Here is a 20,286-nt window from a genome sequence, read left to right on the forward strand (position 1 = left end):
AAGTTTGACTTCAGTGAGACTATTAATAAAATACAACTGTCCAGTTACTGTTGGTAATTCACCATGTGATATAAAGTCCCCCACTAGATGGAGGCAAAACACTTCAAATCACCACTCAGCATGACCTGTTACAGAAATGGAAGACTTGCAATGTTTTGAACAGTTGACTTCCTTTTTTAAGAAATTGAATTAAATTGTTAGAATTGTTTTTTGCACAGATTTTATTTATCAGGGCTTCTATTCACATTCAAGACAATTCATTAAAATGTTATTTGTCTACTGACTGAGGGCACTATTCAATCCGCATCCCGTAAATTCAGTTTTACAGCGTGATTGAAATTTAAAGGCAATGTTTCCACTTTAAAAGAGACTGCATTCACGGTAAATGATGCATGTGTCGGCTGAATCGGAAATCCCCTTTACATTTCTATCTCAGAATCTGTAACGCTTCAGTTTTACAGATTGGATCGAGCCCGAACGCCACTCTTTTCTTCTTTATCTGCTACCCAGAATATTTCACAGGGCCATAAAAAGAATTAGTGTGTAAAAAATATGCAAAGTATTTGTCACACAGCCTGAAATCTAGAACCTATTTTGCTAATATTCCGCTCCTTGTACTCCGTGTCATTGCCAAACATGTTTAGCAGGGCAAGGAGTGGAATGATCGCTAAACAGACTGGTACAGGCTATTTGTCACAAAGGAATCCTACTCACTGCTCCTCTTGATTTATGTTGATTTACAGTGCCTTCAGAAAATGTTCATACCCCTTGATTTATTCCACATTTTGTTGTGTTACAGCCTGAATTCAAAATGGATTAAATATATTTTTTTACTCACCCATCTACACAAAGTGATCTGACAAAATCTGACAAAGTGAAAACATGTTTTTAGAAATGTTATTGAAAACAGACACAACTGAATCTATACTTTGTAGAAGCACTTTTGGCAGCAATTACAGCTGTGAGTCTTTCAGGGTAAGTCTCTAAGAGCTTTCCACACCTGGATTGTGCAACATTTGCCCATTATTATTACAATTATTCAAGCTCTGTCAAATTGGTTGTTGATCATTGCTAGACAACCATTTTCAGGTATTGCCATAGATTTTCAAGGACATTTAATCTTTTTTTCTTTTTCTTACAGAGGAATAACTTTTTGAGGCTATTATATCCTTTCAGTCTCAGTCTGGAAAACCCCCAGAGCTTGATGGCATACCGGTAGAGGTATATCAAGCTTTTTTTTATATACTCAATGCTCTATTATTAGCTTCAAAATAAAAGTTAACTGTAACTCGGCCACTCAGGAACATTCACTGTCTTCTTGGTAAGCAATTCCAGTGTAGATTTGGCCTTGTGTTTTAGGTCGTTGTCCTGCTGAAAGGTGAATTAATCTCCCAGTGTCTGGTGGAAAGCAGACTGAACCAGGTTTTCTTCTAGGATTTTGCCTGTGCTTAGCTCTATTCCATTTCTTTTTTATCCTGAGTAACTCCTCAGTCCTTAACGATTACAAGCATAACCATAACATGATGCAGCCGCCACTATGCTTGAAAATATTGACAGTGGTACTCAGTAATGTGTTGTATTGGATTTGCCCCAAACATAACTGTTTGTATTCAGGACAAAAAGTGAATTGCTTTGCCATATTTGTTTTCAGTATTACTTTAGTGCCTTGTTGCAAACAGGATGCATGTTTTGGAATATTTGTATTCTGTGCAGGCTTCCTTCTTTTCACTCTGTCAATTATTAGTATTGTGGAGTAACTAATGTTGTTGATCCATTCTCAGTTTTCTCCTATCACAGCCATTAAACTCTGTAACAGTTTTAAAGTCACCATAGGCCTTGGTGAAATCCCTAAACGATTTCCTTCCTCTCCGGCAACTGAGTTAGGAAGGACACCTGTATCTTTGTAGTGACTGGGTATATTTATACACCATCCAAAGTGTAATTAATAACTTCACCATACTCAAAGGGATATTCAATGTCTGCTTTTTTATTTTTACCCATAAACCAATAGGTGCCCTTCTTTGCGAGGCATTGGAAAACCTCCCTGGTCTTTGTGGTTGAATCTGTGTTTGAAATTCACTGCTCGACTGAGGAACCTTACAGATAATTGTATGTGTGGGGTACAGAGATGAGGTAGTCATTCCAAAATCATGTTAAACACTATTGCACACAGAGTGAGTCCATGCAACTTATGTGACTTGTTAAGCAAATGTTTACTCCGGAACTTATTTAGGCTTCCCATAACAAAGGGGTTGAATACTTATTGCTCAAGACATTTCAGCTTTTCATTTTTAATTAATTTGTAAAATAATTGAAAAACATAATTCCACTTTGACATTATGGGGTATTGTGTGTAGGCCAGTGACAAAAAATCTCAATTTAATCCATTTTAAATTCAGGCTGTAACACAGCTAAATGTGGAAAAAGTCAAGGTATGCAAATACTTTCTGTCTGTTACATAAATAGTAAGTAAAAGTGTATTTATTTAGATATGGGCACAGCTTATCAGACAACAACCTCTGTCACATTTAGAAGGCAGACAGCAATTTAAATCAAACAACTATTGCACACTTAAACCTCTAGGGGACCCACACCGCCCAGAAAAGTGCTCCTCTTTTTCTGTCAGGCTACTCTACAAATCACTCGAGATGGAGGGGTGAAGGAATTTGTAAGGACAGAGAAAGAGAGAGAGAGTGGGAGGGAAAAAACTCGTTTCTATTAGAATTCAGGATTTGCAGCTGTGGAGTTTCTGGGCCCTCAAAGTGATCCAATAACATTTGCCATTGTTGCCAGGCTAGAGGACTCAGACTTCCTGGCAACCCCAAACTAAATTACCCAGGCTTTTCTGTGGGCCTAGAAACGAGCTCTGTGTTCCGCAACAAAAAGGGCATTGAGACGAGGGGAGAGATGGCCTCCCGGGCTCCTGAAAAGCCAACTCCGAGCCAATGAATGAAGGCAGAGGGCTCCCTCTATGAGAACGGCTGTGGGAAATGGTAGTGATGTCATTATGAATGCATTTCTGAATGTTTTTGTTGCTTGCTTCTTCTCTCTGCCACCATCTCGGTTCCTAGAATCCCCCTCCACTGTTCCCTTCCTGTCTCATTATTGGGAGCCGACCAATGAAAAAAAAAAAGAAGTTAAAGCTCAGTCCCTGGGACCCCAGTGAGGCACGGTCTCCGTGGAAATGGGAACACAGTGCTGTAGGTCGTCAGTTCCTCTTTGAGACCAGTGTGGAGGACATGAGATAGAGGAGAGGGTGAGAGAGATGGGGGTCGGATCAGCAAGAATTTGGACACCTTGAAAACAAATTTGTAAACCCTCATTTATGGGCCTTTTCTTTAAACAAAATAGTTTTAAGTCAGATCCAGCATGTGCTCACTCAGGGCTCGGTGTGGAGAGGTATACAGACCTATTACTTCACTTCCCTCATTTAATACTGAACGCTACTTGTTACCACATGACAGTAGAGAGGACAGAAAATTGTTGATTTTGAATCAGAATCCCCTTTACATCACCAAGTACATTTAATACACATAATCAGAATTTTACTTGGCGATATGGTGCTGCTAGTGATCGACAACCAACATTTAGAGACAGATTACAGACAGTGCACGCTTCCTTGCCCTAGAGTCGTGCAGGACCTCGATGGAGGGCAGGTTGCAGCAAATGGCTCCCTCTGCAGACCAGACAATCTGTTGCAGTTTGCCCTTGCAGCGGGCAGACGCAAACCAGACGGTGATGGAGGAGGTGAGGATGGACTCAACGATTGATGCGTAAAACCGGATCAGGATCCGCTGGTGTTCCTTCTTGGTGACCGCTGTGATGTTGTCCTCCCATTTGAGGTTGTGGGAGATGATGGTCACCAGGAATTTGCATGATTCAGCCGTGCTAACAGCTGAGCCATCGATCTCGAGGGGGAGAGATGGTGGGGGGGGGGTTTTCTGAAGTCAACCACCATTTCCATGAGTTCCAGGTTAATGAGACTGCACCAGGCCACTAGCCGGTCGACCACTCCACGGCACATGGACTCATCACCGTTGGTGATGAGACCGACCCCAGTGGTGTCATCTGCAAACTTGAGTAGTTTGACAGATGTGTTGTTGGTGCTGATGGATAAAGAGTCCGAAAGGTATTTTCCCAGCTTCAGGTGTTGCGTCCTGTTGGTCAGGAAGTCAGTGATCCACTGACAGATGGAGCTGGACACGTTCAGCTGAAAGAGTTTGTCTTGTAGCAGTTCTTTAATCATTCATTTTGATGTATGCAATGACTGACATACAGTATTTTCCTTATCTTTCCATTGACCTGTATTTATCTATACGTCTGATCTTCATCCATTCTTTGTTCCTCCGTGTCATCAACAAGTCTGCATGGTGTGATTGCAGTAACAATGCAAAACCTGTCTCCCCATTAACCTGGTTCATTACCCACTCCCAACTCAATACCCTTACAGGCAGGAAGAACAAACAAACGTTTTACATGTTTACTCAAATAGGTGGCGGTGCATTGTGCCAATCCCTGATATTTAGGGATCTATTCAATCTGTATCGTTGAAACGTTACAGATTGCGCGATGGAAATGTAAAGGTAATTTCCGATTGACCTGACATATGCAGCGTTTACTGCGAATGCACTCTGCGTTAACGCGGGAACATTGACTTTACATTTCAATCACGCTGAACTTTCGCGATATGGATTGAATAGAGCCCAATGAGGTCAAAACCAGAAAGTGCCAAAGGGCAAAACTATTAGATAAGCAAATAGCTAATTACTCACTCTCACAATCAAGTGGAGCTCATTCCCTCTAATTTAGCTGATGTTTAGGCTACAACATCTCCCTGCAGCCACATCAAATCAAAAGCTTGGCTAAATACGGCAAAGGGGAGCTCTGCTCAGCACACTCTACACATGTAGATAACAGTGTTTCATGGTATTCTTCCCCTCTTCACTCAGATCTGTTTCATTTGCTTTGGTTGGAGAACACAAAGGCAGTGAGAAGGGCAACAATAGACGGAAATGAAACCATAATAAAATACTGAAGCGAACTGAATACAGATAATATTTTTAATTTTTTAAAATCTTTATTTAACCAGGTAAGCCAGTTGAGAACAAGTTCTCATTTACAACTGCGACCTGGCCAAGATAAAGCAAAGCAGTGCGATAAAAACAACAACACAGAGTTACATATGGGGTAAACAAAACATAAAGTCAAAAATACAACAGAAAATATATATACAATGTGTGCAAATGTAGTATGTTATGGAGGTAAGGCAATAAATAGGCCATAGTGCAAAATAGTTACAATTTCGTATTAACACTGGAATGATAAATGTGCAAAAGATGATGTGCAAATAGAGATACTGGGGTGCAAATTAGCAAAATAAATAACAATATGGGGATGAGGTATTTGGGTGGGCTAATTACAGAATGGCTGTATACAGGTGCAGTGATCGGTAAGCTGCTCTGACAACTGATGCTTAAAGTTAGTCTATTGAAAAGACTGCTGCATTAAAATAACATTATCTCTGCCATAACATTCTATTTTACTTTAAAAGAGCATCCAGAGGACACATTTCAAAGACACTGTATATCCATAACATAAGGTAACAGAGGTAAGGATTGGTAATGGTACTATGGTATTGCCGCAATGCATCACTTTTCCGTTTTCCCAGCCGCCACCAGAAAGCTGACCAAGATCCTAGCCAGCATCGACATGAAGGTCACAAGTGCTCTGGGTCTTGCAAAGGTGATCCCTGTGTGGCGGCTGAACGCCCTCTCAGGACTCTTTACCCCGTCCCTGCAAGCTCTGCTTTCATCCTCCCTGCCTGTACTGGACTCACTGCCTCCCCACCCTTAAGGACATTTACGTACTCATTAGCCCCCCTCCTCACTGCATTATGTTACATTAGGAGTAGGAGGGGGGGGGGGGCATACTCCAAGTTGGGGATGGGAGACGAAGGGTGGGAGGGGGTGGTCTGCAGATTATGATTCAGGGGGAACATTATTTCAACCACTCTCTCTCTCTCATGCAGATTCGGAGCAGCAGAGGGATGAGTACTTCTCTCTGATTGATCCCCACTCTGGGGCACAATATTGGATGTATCACAGCCAGAGTCTAGTACTGTTCTGTTGAATGGAATAGATGGCAGGGAAGAACAAAGTACACAATGAAAAAGTACCATTGACCCTGATAACAACAGAACACAGCTCTGCTATGATCACTGCATCGTTTCTGCACAACATGTGGGTTTCTGCAGGGAGTGGCAGTCTTGCAGAAGCAATTTACAGATCAATCCGCACAGCGGAGACTCCAGTATTCTGCTCTTACCCTCTCCTCCTCCTCCTCCTCCTCCTCCTCCTCCTCCTACTCCTCCTCCTCCTCTACCCCATGGCATGATTGTGTTGCTGTTATGGCTGCTGTTGATCTATGGCAGGGTGAACTTGAACATTTTACTTCTAATTTCTCCTCCCCAGGAGTTAAAATATGACGCCCAGAGAGACTCACATCTACTTTAACACTCTTCATAATTGACTCCCCCTCCGTCCCCAGAGAGAGAGAGCGAGAGCGAGAGAGAGGGAGAGATGAGACTCAGAATCCCACAACCCAATCAGAGATCTGGGAGCAGAGCTTTTTTCTTTCTTCTACAAAAACAAACACTTACATGGCTCAACACCTGGTGGCGACACAAGATGTGATTTCTTCCCCCAAACAGCCGCCAGGGCCCCCAGCACATCTTATCAGCACATAGCAGAGGGCTGCTGCAGCCCAGGCAATTTAAACCCTGTGATAGACATGGCAATTCCCCTGGAAAGCTCCGGATTGGAGGATGAGGACAGGGAAAAAGAGACTGAGGAATGAAACAAGGAATGAGAACCCAGAAAGGGTGAGGGGTGGGATGTGCAAGTATGGATTTGGACAAAGTATTTGTGTGCTTGTGATGGAGGGAGTCTTGTAGCCTAGTTGCCATGCTGAGAATTGGTTGTATATGGACAATGTTAACAGCTCTCGTGCGTCTCATAACAGCAGGTTGCTAGACCAGAGGTGTTGTTGTTGTTGTTGTTGTTGTTGTGTGTTTGAGAGTAGAGACGACCGGTGGACATTTGGGCATCTGAGGATGCTCCACTGACTTTAGCTTCATGCTGTGGAAATAACAGCAGATAGTAATCTCACAATTCCCAATTACATGTCCATCCATGCCTTCCAATGTCAGAAAGTGTTGTCACGATCGTCTGAGGAAAAGGACCAAGGCGCAGCGTTGAATGTGAACATATTTATTAAATTTAATGATCACACGATCAAAACAACAAAAGGACGACGTGATAGTCAATGGTCATACACTAACCAAATACGAACAAAAACCCACAACACCCACAGGAAAACATACAGATTAAATATGGCTCCCAATCAGAGATAACGAGCCGACAGCTGACACTCGTTACCTCCGATTGGGAGTCATTGACCAAACATAGAAATGAACCCAACAGAAATACAAACATAGAAATACACCCAAATAATGAACACACCCTGGCTCAATATACAGAGTCCCGGAGCCAGAGCGTGACAGTACCCCCCCCTAAAGGCGCGGACTGCGACCGCGCCTCAATACGGGCTAAACAAGGGAGGGCTGGGTGGGCATACCTCCTCGGCGGTGGCTCTGGCTCCGTCCTTGATCCCCACCTCCTCTCCAACCCCCCAAAGTACCCCTGGTCCTGTCTAGCCCCGTTGGCCGGAGCCGGACTGACGACACGCGCCCCTGGCCTGATGCGTGGAGGAGGAACGGGCCGGACCGGGCTGACGACGCGCACCACTGACCTGGTGCGGGGAGCTTGGATGGGCCGAACTGGGCTGGCGACGCGCACCACAGACTTGGTGCGGAGAGCAGGAACGGGCCGGACAGGGCTGACGAAACGCACCACAGACTTGGTGCGGAGAACAGGCACGGGCCGTGCCGGACTGACGCCGCACCCCACTGGCTTGGTGTGGGGAGCAGGAGCGGACCGAGGCGGGCTGTCGAAGCGCACCCCTGACTTGGTGCGGGGAGCAGGAACGGGACGAGCCGGGCTGGCGACGCGCACCACAGACCTGGTGCGGAGAGCAGGAACGGGCAGAGCCGGGCTGACGAGACGCACCACAGACTTGATGCGGGGAGCAGGAATGGGCCGGACTGGGCTGGCGACGCGCACCACAAACCTGGTGCGGAGAGCAGGAACGGGCAGAGCCGGGCTGACAAGACGTACCACAGACTTGATGCGGGGAGCAGGAATGGGCCGGACTGGACTGACGACGCACACCACTGGCTTGGTGCGGGAAGCTTGGATGGGCCGGACTGTACTGGGGACACACACCACTGGCCCTACACCGGGATCTGGAACGGGCCGGACCGGACTGGCAACACACGCCAGTACCTCTCGCCGTGCCTCTACTTCTTCCATCCCCTCTTCGACCAGTGGCCCCCGTAACCCGGCGGCCTTCTCCGGCAACCCACTGGGCCGCTCTATCGCGGCCTCCTGCTGGTCCGCCGTCGTGAGCCCCCCCCTAAAAATTTTCGGGGCGTCTCTCCTACCCGTGGCCCAGGTCTCCATGTCCCTCGCCAGCTTCTCGCCCTTCTGCCATAAATTCAAGCCCCTCTCCTCCTCACTCGGCTTGACCCAGTCCAGGAGGCGAAGGAGATCTGTGAGGGATCTCCCCGGCGATGGCTCCTGGACACGCTGCTTGGTCCCATCTTGGTGGGTTTTTCTGTCACGATCGTCTGAGGAAAAGGACCAAGGCGCAGCGTTGAATGTGAACATATTTATTAAATTTAATGATCACACGATCAAAACAACAAAAGGACGACGTGATAGTCAATGGTCATACACTAACCAAATACGAACAAAAACCCACAACACCCACAGGAAAACATACAGATTAAATATGGCTCCCAATCAGAGATAACGAGCCGACAGCTGACACTCGTTACCTCCGATTGGGAGTCATTGACCAAACATAGAAATGAACCCAACAGAAATACAAACATAGAAATACACCCAAATAATGAACACACCCTGGCTCAATATACAGAGTCCCGGAGCCAGAGCGTGACAAGTGTGAAAGGGGGTATTGATTGGCAATCCACCCCACCTCTGTATCACACTGTGTTCCTCTCTGCTTCTGTATCAGTGATCAGGGGTCATTTTAAAACATTCGCAGCCCAGTTTGTGGTGTCCTTCACTGTATAAGCTACACTGCATAAGTAAACAACACAAACACAACTTTGTCAACTCACCAGACTCCTTTCCCATTGTTCTTCAGGTTAAGCCAGTGTTGTGGAATATAATGTTTGTTAGTACGCTATGACGTAGTTCTTCAAGTAAGCTATTTTCAAGTTTCATTTGTTTATGACACTTAGAGTTTGTACCTACCAAAATTGTGCCACCCACCGCTTGTATTTTCCTCCAATACCTTTCCATAAACTCCTCAGAATAGTTCAGATTTCTATGCCAATGAAAATGTTCTTCCTCTGGGATGTCCCAAATTTCTAGGATTCTATATGAAACCTCCATGAAGCTACATAATTTCCCATAACAAACTATGGTAAATTATTTTATATTTTACCCTAGATGCATATGGGAGAAGCCATTGTTACTGTACAAAAAACTAGTCAACAAAGCCACCTTGAAAAACATTGACTGTAGATGCATCTAAAATGTACTTCAAACTTGGGTATTTTATGGGGGTTTGAAATAAAACACAGATTAATACTTTGGCCAAAGAAGATAAGGAGAAGTTTGTCAAAGAGTTTGAAACAATTCAAAATAACATGATTGTTCAAATCTATTTCAAGTACTCTGAAATGTAAGGTTATTTTATAAGTAACTATTGAGAGAACAACATGCTCATAAAATAAGCATCTGCTATGTTTGATTGAGTCAAATGGCCCAATGATGTAAGAGGGTGTAGGACTTCATAGCTAGATGTACACTACCGGTCAAAAGTTTTAGAACACCTACTCATTCAAGTTTTTTTTAGTTTTTTAAACTATTTTCTACATTGTACAATAATAGTGAAGACATCAAAACTATGAAATAACTCACATGGAATCATGTAGTAACAAAAAAAGTGTTAAATAAATCAAATTATATTTTATATTTGAGATTCTTCAAATAGCCACCCTTTGCCTTGATGACAGCTTTGCACACTCTTGGCATTCTCTCAACCAGCTTCACCTGGAATGCTTTTTCAACAGTCTTGAAGGAGTTCCCACATATGCTGAGCACTTATTGGCTGCTTTTCCTTCACTCTGCTGTCCGACTCTCCCAAAGCATCTCAATTTGGTTGAGGTCGGGGGATTGTGGAGACCAGGTCATCTGATGCAGCACTCCATCACTCTCCTTCTTGGTAAAATAACCCTTACACAGCCTGGAGGTGTGTTGGGTCATTGTCCTGTTGAAAAACAAATGATAGTCCCACTAAGCCCAAACCAGATGGGATGGCGTATCGCTGCAGAATGCTATCGAAGCCATGCTGATTAAGTGTGCCTTGAATTCTAAATAAATCACAGACAGTGTCACCAGCAAGGCACCCCCACACCATAACACCTCCTCCTCCATGCTTTACGGTGGGAACTACACATGCGGAGATCATCCATTCAACCACACCGCGTCTCACAAAGACACGGCGGTTGGAACCAAAAATCTCAAATTTGGACTCTAGACCAAAGGACAAATTTCCACCGGTCTAATGTCCATTGCTCGTGTTTCTTGGCCCAAGCAAGTCTCTTCTTATTATTGGTGTCCTTTAGTAGTGGTTTCTTTGCAGCAATTCGACCATGAAGGCCTGATTCACACGGTCTCCTCTGAACAGTTGATGTTGAGATGTGTCTGTTACTTGAACTCTGTCACAACACAACTGATTGGCTGAAACGCATTAAGAAGGAAAGAAATTCCACAAATTAACTTTTAAGAAGGAACACCTGTTCATTTAAATGAATTCCAGGTGACTACCTCATGAAGCTGGTTGAGAGAATGCAAAGAGTGTGCAAAGCTGTCATCAAGGCAAAGGGTGGCTATTTGAAGAATATAAAATATATTTACATTTAACACTTTTTTGGTTACTACATGATTCGTATGTGTTATTTCATAGTTTTTATGTTTTCACTATTATTCTACAATGTAGAAAATAGTAAAAATAAAGAAAAACCCTTGAATGAGTAGGTGTGTGTCATCTAGTGTTTCATAGCTGAAAATGACCATTGCATTATACAGATGTATGGTAACTCCTATAGCCTTCTGAGGCAGACTCTCTAAAGTTAAGCAGTGCCTCAGGATGGTAATAAAACAACAGAGTGTTCTTTCTTAATATGTCTGTTTGAAAACATTTATTAAAATAATACTGGCTAAATGAAACATGCCACAACCAAACATCCCTAAATAGGAGGAAAAACTTAAACGATCGGAATCAGTAATAGAGATAAGGCTTTGTCAAGGAGTTAATTTAATGCAGTGTTTCTTAATCCTGGTCCTGGGGGCCCAAAGGGTGCACATTTTAGTTTTTGCCCTAGCACCAGACACCTGATTCCACCAATCAAAGGTTTGATGATGAGTTAATTAGTGGAATCAGGTGTGTAGTGCTAGGGCAAGAATTGTAATGAGCAGGACCAGGATTACGAAACACTGATTTAATAAACTACAAAGAATCTCAAATGAAACAAATAATGTAGCTGGTTTTGTCGTTTATGTAATTCAAATCTGGAAAGAAGTAATTTACTATTTTGTCTTACACCCATATAAAATAACATATAAAAATACATTAGAAACTTATAACAATGGCTGCAAATACACATTTTGTTTTCTCATAGGCAATAATTTGGGTATGGTTACACACAATCCATGGAGTAAATGCTAACAGAATCAGTTGAGTTTGACAGCATGGGGTCCTATAACACGCTTGATTTTCACACTAAACAAGAATAATGCTGTGAAAATGGCACAAATAAAAACCTCTGATAATAGCATAAAATGCACGTTACTAAGGGATGGGATGCCATGCTTTATTGGTTATGATATGTTTTCACTCACAACCAATAAAACCATTTGTTTGCTACCATTCTTTTTTCACCAATAACATTTTATGTAAAATATTTGTCAATCAATTCTCTTAAATAATAATAAGACTACTAATAACAATGATAATAATACGTATGACAATAATCATAATCATAATAATTATTGAGAATACATACTAATTCATAATTTATAATTGATAATAATATGCAATTGCACTACAGAACAATTTCTGAAACATAATACTGAGACTGAAAATAAACGGCACACACATTAAGACACAATCTGAGACACAGAAACTCTCCATAAACCACCAGAGGCCATTCTGTTGCATAGTAAATAAAAAGGGGGATGTCGAGCAATGTTTTGGTGCAGACCAGGAAGTACACACAGGCTTTACAGTCAACCACTAGTTACCACAATCACATAAACCCTTCACCTACAACTACCACAGATAACAAGTCAGCAGATGTCTGGTCACTGAGACTACAGACCCAATACTCCTCTATAGAAAGTAAATCAGGACGGCAGAAAAAGACAAGTCCTCATCTCATGTGATAGGTGATAGAGAGCTACATCATGGTAGAGATCTCAGCTCTACGGGTAGTGGGATGTCTATGCCAATGGAAACTCCTACATGAGGCAGTCCAGAACAGCACTTATAACAGTGAAACACAGTCTACAGTCGTGGTCAAAAGTTTTGAGAATGACACAAGTATTGGTCTTCACAAAGTTTGCTGCTTCAGTGTTTTTAGATATTTTTGTCAGATGTTACTATGGTATACTGAAGTATAATTACAAGCATTCCATAAGTGTCAAAGGCTTTTATTGACAATTACATTAAGTTTATGCGAAAAGTCAATATTTGCAGTGTTGACCCTTCTTTTTCAAGACCTCTGCAATCTGCCCTGGCATGCTGTCAATTAACTTCTGGGCCACATCCTGACTGATGGCAGCCCATTCTTGCATAATCAATGCTTGGAGTTTGTCAGAATTTGTGGGTTTTTGTTTGTCCACCCGCTTCTTGAGGATTGACCACAAGTTCTCAATGGGACTAAGGTCTGGGGAGTTTCCTGGCCATGGATCCAAAATTTCAATGTTTTGTTCCCCGAGCCGCTTAGTTATCACTTTTGCCTTATGGCAAGGTGCTCCATCATGCTGGAAAAGGCATTGGTCGTCACCAAACTGTTCTTGGATGGTTGGGAGAAGTTGCTCTCGGACGATGTGTTGGTACCATTCTTTATTCATGGCTGTGTACTTAGGCAAAATTGTGAGTGAGCCCACTCCCTTGGCTGAGAAGCAACCCCACACATGAATGGTCTCAGGATGCTTTACTGTTGGCATGACACAGGACTGATGGCAGCGCTCACCTTGTCTTCTACGGACAAGCTTTTTTCCGGATGCCCCAAACAATCGGAAAGGGGATTCATCAGAGAAAATGACTTTACCCCAGTCCTCAGCAGTCCAATCCCTGTACCTTTTTCAGAATATCAGTCTGTCCCTGATGTTTTTCCTGGAGAGAAGTGGCTTCCTCGCTGCCCTTCTTGACACCAGGCCATCCTCCAAAAGTCTTCGCCTCACTGTGCGTGCAGATGCACTCACACCTGCCTGCTGCCATTCCTGAGCAAGCTCTGCACTGGTGGTGCCCCTATCCCGCAGCTGAATCAACTTTAGGACACGGTCCTGGCGCTTGCTGGACTTTCTTGGGCACCCTGACGCCTTCTTCACAACAATTGAACCTCTCTCCTTTAAGTTCTTGATGATCCGATAAATGGTTGATTTAGGTGCAATCTTACTAGCAGCAATATCCTTGCCTGTGAAGCCCTTTTTAGGCAAAGCAATGATGACGGCACGTGTTTCCTTGCAGGTAACCATGGTTAACAGAGGAAGAACAATGATTTCAAGCACCACCCTCCTTTTAAAGCTTCCAGTCTGTTATTCTAACTCAATCAGCATGACAGAGTGATCTCTAGCCTTGTCCTCGTCAACACTTTCACCTGTGTTAACAAGAGAATCACTGACATGATGTCAGCTGGTCCTTTTGTGGCAGGGCTGAAATGCAGTGGAAATGTTTTTTGGGAATGAAGTTCATTTTCATGGCAAAGAGGGACTTTGCAATTAATTGCAATTCATCTGATCACTCTTCATAACATTCTGGAGTATATGAAAATTGCCATCATAAAAACTGAGGCAGCAGACTTTGTGAAAATTAATATTTGTGTCATTCTCAAAACTTTTGACCATGACTGTATTTATAAAGAACCACAGACCCTCCACTCAAGGAGAGGTAAAGACATGCTCAACTATCTGGAGAATGTCAAGATGTTATTGTGTGAAAAACCTTGGGACTGTCCTGGCATGAGTAGCTACTACTACTGGATATAATAATTGGGCAACTCTGAGCTGAGGCCTTCCTCAACAGACAAAGACAACCGGTCTCAGAGGCTTCATGGTGAAATATCATAAGAAGGCCAATCAGACATGTTTCAGCTCTGTTTTATCATATAATCATTCAAACACTATTTGTCCCTTTAGGACATTGATAGGACTATGTACCAGAGGGTCTTAGTGCTGTAGACACTGACTCTGATTGGTATACTAAGGGCCGGCTCTAGCCTTTTGAGGGCCCTAAGCGAGATTTGGTTGCGGGGCCCCCCACCATGCGGGCAAATTGTTTTAGTGCCCCCCCCTCTTGATGGGGAGAGAAGAATGTACGTTCTAAAGTTAATTTCCTGCAATTCTACACATTTTGCTAAGGTGCGTAGAGAAAATGTTGCAGTTTTAAAGCAAGTTTTCTGCAGTTCTACACATTTTATCATGGGGCGGAGATCATTTTCTTTCAATTTCATTACACATTTCATGCAATTTTACTCATTATGCCATGGGGCAGAGAGATTTTTGTTGTTGTTGCAGTTTTAAAGCTAATTTCCTGCAATTCTACCCATTTTGCCATGGTGTGGAGAGAAACGTTTGCAGTTTTAAAGCTAATTTCCTGCAATTCTACATATTTTGCCCATATTAACCCAATGAGTCCCACCGCGACGCTGGCGCGATTTGGACTTCTTATGTTGCTTATGCCTGGAGCCGGCCCTGCGTATACTACTGATATACTACTGATATTACTACTCTATGGAGCACAGGAGGCTGCTGAGGGGAGAACAGCTCATGATAATGGCTGGAATGGAGTAAATGGAATGGTATCAAACACATGGAAACCACAGGAGGTTGGTGGCACCTTCATTGGGGAGAATGGGCTTGTGTTAATGACTGGAGCAGAATATGTGGAAAAAAATCAAATACATCAAACACATGGTGTCACATGCCATTCCATTTGCTCCATTCCGGCCATTATTATGAGCCGTTCTCCTCTCAGCAGCCTCCTGTGATGGAAACCATGTGTTTGATGTGTTTGATACCATTCCATTTATTCCATTCCAGTCATTACTATAAGCCTGTCCACCCCAATTAAGTTGCCACCGGTCTTCTGTGCTATGGAGCCACCAAAAAGGACTCTTGTGTATGTACCTAGAATCACACTTAGATGATGGTGGAAGGGGACCTACTGTGTTTGACTAGTGTAACAACAAGGCTGAGGTGACTGACTCCGTCTTAGGGCATCTCAGTGACTGACAGACTGCGTGTACTGACCTGGCATGCAGCTTAAAGGCTGATGACACATTCAGATATCAGAAACCATGAGTAAAATAAGGCACTTTGTCGTTTTTTACACTTCAGTTAATTCCTCAACCCCGAATTAAAATGAAAGGTTGTTTCACTCTCCATCCACAGAAAGAAAACAGGATTGTTTTCATGACATAAAGGGTTTCATTACTAATTTCTCTTTACAATAGTTGAAGGTATAAAATACTATGTTTTTGAAAAATATATTTTTTTCTTTGCCATGAGCACCCATGTATAATAAAAGTGTCTGTTTTCTTTATATTGGTGCTCTTCCCCATTTTTACACATGTACCTACAATTTCAATACATTTGTACAGCAGATAGGCAAGCATGGCTTTTACATCCTCAAAGAAACCGTTAACTGCAAGATATTTCTTTATGGCAGAAAAACAACAACGACAATGCCAGGTAACGGGACAGGTACTTTACCTGCTATACGCTTGAAACTCTGTTTGACCCCAGGGCCTAAATTAAATCAGATGAAGCATTAACCAGCGATAGCCGACACCCGCATAGCTGATGTTTTGGCGGTGTCGAAGGTGTAACTGCGTTGGAGCTGTCAAATCGGTGGGCAGCTGCTCTTGATCATTGTCACGAAGCCACACCCATCCCACTCGCGTTAGAAGTTCAGAACGAGAAAGTGTAGGCTATATAGAAATAATGACTCTCAAATAGAAAATCATTAAATGAAATCATGAGGATTTCTAACAGCCTAATCTAGGTGTAGATTACAGCTCATATTCCAGTGTTTGAATTTGTAATCAAGGCTGCATGGAATTTCCGCTTTAGGTATAATGCCAGGAGCCACTTGTGGATTTGACAGCTCTAACTCAGTTCCACCTCTAACACCGCCAAAACAACCGCTATGCGGATGTCGGCTAAAGCAGATCTGATTGAATAGAGCCCTTAGTCTCTCTTCAAGTCCTGCTTAAATGAACCCTCCTCAGTTTCCATTTCATAAAAGACCCAGGACTGGATAGAATCAGTGAAGGGAGAGGGATCATCAATTGGCAGGGATAGATGGGTGGACAGAGAGATAGAGAGAGAGAGAGAGAGAGAGAGAGAGAGAGAGAGAGAGAGAGAGAGAGAGAGAGAAGTGCATGCACTTGGCAGGCCTTACCACGCTGCTATACATTCAGAGTCAGCTCCGTTACCATGACAGTGGAAAGGTCACCTGGGCGACGTGGCAGGACCAGGGAGTACGGTGGGTTTGGGCGGTGGAGGTTTGCATCCTTGATCTTCAGGAGGCGACCAACGGGGCGTTACCAGGGTGTTTTAGAGTGTGGTGTGTTTGGAGGTTGCTTGGCGGGGACTCGTTCAGGGAGGATAAGAGGGGGCATATCAGACCTTATTGCTTAACAATGATTCAGTGCAGGTCTAGAGCCAGTATCTGTCACCCTAATAAGCAGACTGGGCAGGCAGGAGGGGGCTGCCAAGCCATTGTAGTGTGTCCATTAGTCAGGTGATGAGAAGCTGTGCCTTGACTGTAACAAGCCAAGGCTGCTTTTTTTCCTTCTACCAAAGAACTGATCTGCGGGCAATGGCCAGGTTGGTTGAAGAGTTCAGAAGGTCAGAAGGTCAGGGGTTAGTTGCCAGTGGCGGCTGGGGGGGTTAAGAAACAAACAAACAGAAAAGAGAGACAAATGATAAAGGAGAGAAACAAAAAGGAAAGGAAAGAGAAAAGATAGAGAGGAGATTAGTCTCAGCTAGCGACAGCAGGATGACAACATCAGAGCTATACCCTGCATCCATTCAATCCACCATATGATTTCTCCATAACTGTGACCAACCAATCGACACGTGTCACAATGTGTTTCCATATCTTTCACAACACCTTTGCTTTGATCAAAACCAGAGCGCTGGACGCAAAACGTTGTGCAAGAAATGAAAACAATGCATTCTTCTGTTTGTATAGATAAAGGACAATTCATATGGTGGGTTGATTGAATCCAAGAGTTCAGGAAGAACTATTAATCTATATCAATACAATGTCGTAAAATCATGAAAGCATGATTTTACATAATATGAAAGACAGCCCTGTCCCCTCAGCTCACATGTTAAAAAGGAGGAAATAAAAAAAAAAACATCAAGGAAAATAAAAAAAGACAATTACAGTATGTCCAATGGTTAGTAGCAGTCAAGTAAATGGACAGTAAATCTAGGCAGAGGGAAAGATCAAAATGAAATGGAGGAAGGAATAGTCGTGGACAACAGTCAGTACAGTTATTGTTACCTGACTGCTAATAAGTATTAGAGCACTTCAGAGGTTCAAGAGTCAAGCAGCTAGTAGTGGTGGAAGTGAATATTAATAAGTCTCATTGTTATAGAATGAATTAATTTAGAGTGGATACAGTGAGAAATTCAAGAAGACCACATCGTTGTGGAAAAAATAATTTTGGCCCAAAACAGTGTTTGTCATTTTTTTACTCAATATATTTTTTTTATTGCCTTATGTTTTCTATTTACAACAAACATGAAAATCTTTGCCTTAATCATACAAAGCAACACTACATGGTATTTTGTAGAATAGCATACTAGTCATGAAAGTTTAAACTGTGAGCATGCTAAAGCTGTCACTTCAGCCAGTGCCCTCAGCTTAGGAGACAATATACAATTCACAGGACACATAATATAAAATGCACTTGCATATAAACACTGAAAAGGTCCTGTCTTTTGTATAAAGCCCTAAAATATATTCAAAAATATAGGACATTTTCTAAAGTGGTGCTATAAAGCCGCTATGATGCATATTTGTCTTTCCTACAAATAGCCCTATAGAATAATTCTTGCTATTTCTGACATTTCATATACATTCCTGCTTTATATTTTATATATATATATATTTATATATATATTTCAAGAAGCCACAAGTAAATACTATTTTCTTTGCAACAACAACATTTTTAAAGAAGCTTACAGTAAAACATAAAAAAATGCCTCAAGTGGAATTTCTCTCGTAAATGCATTCATACTCTGGCAATTTCTCAACAAAAGTGGACCCTAGAATTCTCTGTCCACTCTACAGTGGTCCATTTAAGACTTCTGCAGCTTAGATCATACATTTCATTTCATCGTCTGAGGTTCTGCATTTCTGACTGGAGCAGAGGAGATGAAGAATGCTTTTTAATTTTTAAAATCGTTCAGTGCAAAATAAGATTTGTGCCGTAGTCTCTCTTTTCAAATGAAGCAAAATTCAACAGATGTAAAGAAAAAAAAAAGGCTTCTTTACCAGATTGATAAAATATTGTAAATCTTACTGTATTAAGAGCTTGAGAACTGTATCGTTGAGAGCTGTTGTAAAATGCTTTCTAATGCACTGTAAAGTGTCCAGAGGAAAATCAAAATAGGATATACTGTATACAGTACCTTCAGAACGTATTCAAACACTTTTACTTTTCCCATATTTTGTTGTGTTATAAAGTGGGATTAAAATTGATTTAATTGTATTTTTTTGGTCAATGATCTACACAAAATACTCATGTAAAAGTGGAAGATTCTTTGTATTATTAATGTAAAATAAAATACTAATATATCTTGATTAGATAAGTATTCAACCCCCCGAGTCAATACATGTTAGAATCACCTTTGGCAGCGATTACAGCTATGAGTCTTTCTGGGTAAGAGCTTTTTCTCTAAGAGCTTTGCACACCTGGATTGTACAATATTTTCCCATTATTCTTTAAAAAATGTGTCAAGCTCTGTCAAGATACAACCAGAGCATTTTGCCAGCAGCATCCCACCCTGCATCCCACTGCTGGCTTGCCTCAGAAGCTAAAGCAGGATTGGTCCTGGTCAGTCCTTGGATGGGACACCAGATGCTACTGGAAGTGGTGTTGGACTTTGTCCTCTCGTCCCCCCAAAAAAATATCCCAATACCCCAGGGCAGTGATTGGGGACATTGCCCTGTGTAGGGTACCGTCTTTCGGATGGGACGTTAAACGGGTATCCTGACTCTCTGTGGTTACTAAAGATCCCATGGCACTTATCGTAAGACTAGCAGTGTTAACCCCGGTGTCCTGGCTAAATTCCCAATCTGGTCCTCATACCATCATGGTCACCTAATCATCCCCAGCTTCCAATTGGCTCATTCATCCCCCCTCCTCTCACCTGTAACTATTCCCCAGGTTGTTGCTGTAAATGAGAAAGTGTTCTCAGTCAACTTACCAGGTTAAATAAATAAATAAAAAGATGGTTGTTGATCATTGCTAGACTGCCATTTTCAAGTCTTGCCATAGATTTTCAAGCCGATTTAAGTCAAAACATTAACTAGGCCACTCAGGAACATTCAATGTCATCTTGGTAAGCAACTCCACATTTTTACTAGGCTTGCCATAACAAAAGGGTTGAATACTTATTGACTCAAGACTTCAGCTTTTCATTTTTAATTAATTTGTAAACATTTCTAAAAAATAATTCCACTTTGACATTATGGGGTGTTCTGTCTAGATCAGTGAAACAACATCTCAATTGAATCCATTTTAAATTCAGGCTGTAGCACAACAAAATGTGGAAAAAGTAAAGGGGTGTCAATACTTTCTGATGGCACTGTAAATCTCTAGACCCCAAT

This window comes from Coregonus lavaretus (assembly GCF_964263955.1).
Source record: "Coregonus lavaretus genome assembly, chromosome: 1".
In the NCBI taxonomy this organism is placed as follows: domain Eukaryota; kingdom Metazoa; phylum Chordata; class Actinopteri; order Salmoniformes; family Salmonidae; genus Coregonus; species Coregonus lavaretus.